This window comes from Panicum virgatum, chromosome 1N (assembly GCF_016808335.1).
Source record: "Panicum virgatum strain AP13 chromosome 1N, P.virgatum_v5, whole genome shotgun sequence".
In the NCBI taxonomy this organism is placed as follows: Eukaryota; Viridiplantae; Streptophyta; class Magnoliopsida; order Poales; family Poaceae; genus Panicum; species Panicum virgatum.
The window spans coordinates 30,003,886-30,009,415 of record NC_053145.1 but is presented as its reverse complement, the minus strand read 5'-3'; positions in this window follow the sequence as shown (position 1 = coordinate 30,009,415).

Below are 5,530 nucleotides of genomic sequence, written 5' to 3'. Positions count from 1 at the left end.
TACATGCACCTACCCTGACGGGGTCCCTCCCGTGTTAGCGTTTGCAGGCCGTCACCGATTTTCACCGGCGACCGGTCTGACCGGTCTACCAGTCTGACCTCTCCACGCAGGAAGAGCTACATCGAGCTCTTTCTCACACCGCATGATCTAGTGCGATCGTGTGTTGATCCGTAAAAGGTGTCAACACAATAAGAGTTGCTTGTGTTCCACACTATCTCTATCCATATTTATCTTACCCCTGTTTATGCATTTAAATATTCCATTGAGATAGTTCATGTTGCCTACCTACACAACTTAGTCGCCGTCTTCCCTGCGGAATTATAAATGACACCCCGGTATACTCACTGGGTAGAATGCTACACCGGTTATTCCGTCTGTTTGCGGAATGATTCATGGTTCATTAGTTTGGTTATCAGTAATTGCTATATGAAATGTCGAGGCATTTGTTGGCGCTGATGCTGGGCATTTCTGAAGCCTTTACAGAAACCAGGCTGAATGACCCTGTTTCTGAAGTTGACGTTATGAAATACCAACAAGCATTTTTGGTGCCGCTGCCGGGGTGGGCATAGGTTAATTGTGTAGGCAAGGCATGAACAAAAGGAAAATGGAATATTCATTTGCTAAATAGGCCAACTTGGCTTGTTTTCTCCTTTGTTGTGATGAAAATAGGGTAGTGTATGACCGGCTTTAATCTGCCACAAAACTTCATGCAGAATCCAGAGTCGCTCTTAAGAAGAGTTCGGCCTCTTGTCATACCTCCTCATCATACATTCTCGGCATTAGAATCAGTCATTAGTGTGACATCCGCTTCCAACTCCATGGCTCAGAAGACACTTCAAGATTTCTCCTCTCCTTCTGCCAACAATGTCCCTGTCAGGCCTAATGTCAGTACTGGAGGAGAAACTTTCGAGATGAAAATGGGCTTAATTACGATGGTGCAGGCCAGCCCTTCCTATGGCAAGGCCACCTTGAGCAATTCCTAGAGCTTTGCAACACTTTTGTTATCAACGGAGTTTTGCATGATGCTACCTGGCTCCGATTGTTTCTGTTTTCTCTTCTGGGGAGAGCAAAGCAGTGGTTCTATGCTAACAAAAGTTCAGTGAATACCTGGGACAATTGCACCAAGGCATTCCTCGCGAAGTTCTTCCCAACGGGCAAAATCAATGCTCTACGTGGAAGAATTTCGAGTTTTTAGCAAGCGTCCAATGAGACCATTCCTGAAGCTTGGGACCGACTTTAGGAGTACATCTTAGCGTGTCCACACCATGGGATGGATAATTGGCTCATATTGCAGAATTTCTACAACGGGCTGACTCGGACAGCCCGTGATCATGTCGACGCTGCTGCTAGTGGAGCTTTCTTCTCTCTAACCCCTGAAAGAGCCACATCATTGATAGGGAAGATGGTTTCCAACCAAAGGTTGGAGTGATGATCGACTCCAATCACATCAGCGAGGCATGCATTCCATCAAGGAAGCCAACATGCTAGCTGCCAAGATTGATCTCCTCCTCAAGAAATTTGAGGTATATCCACAAGATAAGGCTCCAATGCGGAAACTTCAAGCCTTGGATGCTCACATGACATGCGAGGTCTATTGAGATACTAGACATTTGGGCAATGACTGCCTGGAAACCCAAGAAGAAGCTATGTTCATCAACAACAATGGGTTTCATCCACAAGGAGGTCAGGGGTGGAATCAACCACGCCCATTTTATCAACGAGGCAATGGAAATGCAAATTTCAATCCTAATCAGTCTACCTTGAGAGATTTAGTTTATGATCAAGCAAAGATCAATGATGCAATTCAAAAGAAGATGACCGCTAATGACAAATCCCTGGAGACCATTCAGACCAAGTTCGATAGATTCTCCACAGCCATCAAGAACCAGCTGAGTTTCAACAAAATACTTGAGACTCAACATGCTCATCTAGTTGCTGCTACTCCTGCAGTTGATATAGGAAAGATTCAAGGACAACCAGAGTTCACCCTAGAAAGTGTCAATGCAGTAACTGCGAGATGGGGGAAGCCGCCACGGAAGACACCCTACTCCATCTATATAGAGAAGCTCACACGACCCAAGAGAGGAACGTGGGGTGAATTAGCAACATCAGTCGGAGGAGACATCGGGACACCAATGATCAGTTGCTCGATCTACGACTGCTACTTCGAGTAAGCTCTTTGTGACCTTGGAGCAAGTGTCAACATTATGTCCAAGAAGCTCATTTATCCTGCCCATGATATGCGTCCAACTGGCTGACTCCACCATACAGTACCAAGAGGGTATTGTTCATAATCTTCTGGTACAAGACAAGGATACTTTCATCGTTGCGGACTTTGTGATTCTCGACATGGAAGGAGATCTGGGAATATCTCTCATTCTTCGGCGACCATTTCTGAGAGATGCGAGAGCCATCATTGATGTTGGAACCGAAAAGATCAGCCTCCTCATCATGGGAAATAACATGAAATTCAAGTTCCAAAACAAGAAACAAGAACTATTCTTGATTCATGAGGATGACAAGAGAGAAGGGTTGCATGCTAAACCTGGCTGGGAGGACTGGGAGGTCCATGAGCCTCCAAAAGAACCGGCATGGGAAGATTGGGAAATTCATGAGCCTCCAACAGAACCAGAATGGGAGGAAGGGGAGATCCATGAGTCTCCTATGGGACCAGACTGGGAGGAAGGAGAGATTCGTGAATTACCAACAGAATCAGCTTGGGAGACCTACAACCAACCGTCCCAGGATCTCTCTCCTGGGCCACCTACAACACCCAAGAAGACCAAGAAGGTGTGGCTCAAGAAGAAGACATTGTCATCGACCACCACTTCTCTAGGTATGCACGAGTCGACCTCAACCTGACCAGGTATGGAGAAAGGTCCTGCTAGTCATCTCGCTACTAGTGATGACGGTGACGGTGGTGCTGCCAAGGTGGTTGCAGTCCCCGCATCTCTTCTGAAGCCTGTTTCAGACATGAAGTGATCATCACTGTAAGTTGATTCTTCCGCTATTGTTCGTCCTTCGGGTAAGTCTTCTGCTGATGTTTTGTTTGGATTCTGTTATTTTCAGTTCTGCTGCCTCGACGGAGGTGACGATTGCTTCTTCTTGCAAGGGGCGGACCATGACCTCCGTGTCGACCACTTCCATCCTATTGACACCGATTTTTGACATGTGGCAGGATGAGTGTTGAAAGGAAAAAAAAGGCTATTTGAAAGAGTTGGCGAGAAGGATCAGATGACGGTTCGTTGCCGATGGGAGGTTTTGTTGACCGGTAGGAAGATAGGATTGACCACATCTCTGTGGACTCCGGTTTAGAAGGCGATATTTTTTTCAGGGAATTATTTTTCTTTTGCTCCAAGTATATGTTTGCTGTGATCGGCTAGGACTCGGTTATCGTGGAGTATAAATATGTAACCATAGCCATTGTAGAAAGTTTGATACACATCCAATAAACAAAACGTTTACAATTTCCTGCACTTTTTTACTTTCTTTTCGGCGACTTTGCCACCCCTTTTTCTGTGAATTCTTTCAAGCCGATCAAGGACGTCTCACATTCGAACGACTTGGTTTGCTGGTAAGCTTTCGGTTTTACCGAATTTATCTAAGCTTTAGTTCAACCGGCGCATCGCTGTTGCTTCGTTTAGATTTATTCACAAGTTACCGTTATTTGCTAGATCTATAGATTTTCCCTAGTTTGAGCTTTTATCAAACCTATCCGGCTCATAATACGTTTAATCGGCTGTTAGTTCTTTCATTTTCACTTTAAATCTGGTAGAGCCGATTAGATTTGTTGTGAGCTTAGCTTTGCTTAAATCCACACATTCGTGGCTCTTTGCATTGTCTCTTGGCACGTGTCGGTTAGATCTAGTTGTCTATTGCTACCTGTATCGACAACTTCTTGCCGATTACCCACAGATCGCTTTAATACCTGTTTACTCTGTTCGATCTGTCATTTTCTGTATCGGCAACATCATGCCGATACGCTGTGTGAGAGTTATTCCGAAATCCAGCCGATACGCTCTCGAATTTGACGGTTTGTTGATTCCTTGTCAATTTACAGGTCAAATTGACTGGCACGCCTCTGTTTGCTGCAGTTGCAGTCTGAGCTTGGCGAATGGTGCTCTCGGGCTTGGTGTGTCGATCGTTCGCGTCAACACATCTTTTGGCACGCCAGGTGGGACAAGAAGAATCTCAACTTGTCAAAGTCCGAATTCAATGAAAATAACTACATCCCGGTAGATAAGGACAACATGAAGGATGAGCAGAAGGTGGAGCTCGAGAGGTCTACGATAGCTTACGAACAAGAATGCCTCAAGTCCTTCAGTGCAACTAGGGCTGGTGATGTGATTAAGAAATTTTGATTTCCCTACTCTCAAGCCCATGACTGAGGCGCAGCATGAGAATATAATACTAGATATGGCGCATTAGGCAGTCGGTCAGGCTTTTGTCAGTCACGCGCCCACTATGTCCAATACTATTCACAACGCTGTGATCAAGACACTACATGAAGGGGGACTCCAAGGATACACATGGCCAGCCTATCAGTAGGCTAGCCAGATGGTTTTCGCCCCTACCAGATCGGCTATAGCAGCGCCACTAGTTGTTCACCAGGGTCAGCCAGATGGGGGCATCGGAGTCACACTGCCGATTGGTTCAACAGTGCCGCCTCAGTTCAGCCCGGTGTTTACAAACTCCACACCAATGACCACATCTGTGCAAGGGGGCTTTGTTCCAGGATATTCCGTGGGATGGGACCTTGCTACTGGTCTTGGTATGCCCCCAGAATTCTTCATCCCATCAACAATGGGGCAAGCAAGCATGTCGGCTTCACAGCCGACAAATCAACAAACAAATGCATCGGCTTCACAGCCGATTCAACAGCAAGAGAGCACATCGGCTTCACAGCTGATGATGCCGAACGTGTCAGTGCCTCAGCCAACAGGTCCAACCAACACATCGGCTTTCAGTCCGACGCCTCATCAGCAAAGTTTGGCGGCGTTGATACAACCAATGACTCCTACAAAAATCCTCGTGTCAAGGTTACCTCACCGTAATTGATTCAACTGGGTGTTTCATGATCCGTCTGCTGGTTCTATATACCATGTGAATGTGCCATATCCATATCCCATGGCACAGCAACAAGTCAACCAGGGTTCACAACAAGTAGGCACCAGCAATGAGATCGTTCTGTATAAGCAACCATCTAATCAGGTCACTCAGCATGCTTCGCAAACAGCATCGGCCGCTCTGCTGATGGCTCCGAACTGTCCGCAACCAGCATCGGTTGCCTTACCGATGGCTCCACCACCGTCACAGCCAGTGCCAGTAGCTGATCAACAGGTTGACTGAACGTCCAAGATTACTGAGGTGATCAGAGATCAATTTGGATTGAGGCCAAAGCAACAAACTCTCATGTACAAGACGCCACATCCGCCTGCCTATGATTAGATTCGACTTCCCCACAAGTACAAATTGCCAGATTTCACCAATTTTTCTGGACAAGGGGAGGTCTCCACAGTAGAGCACGTTA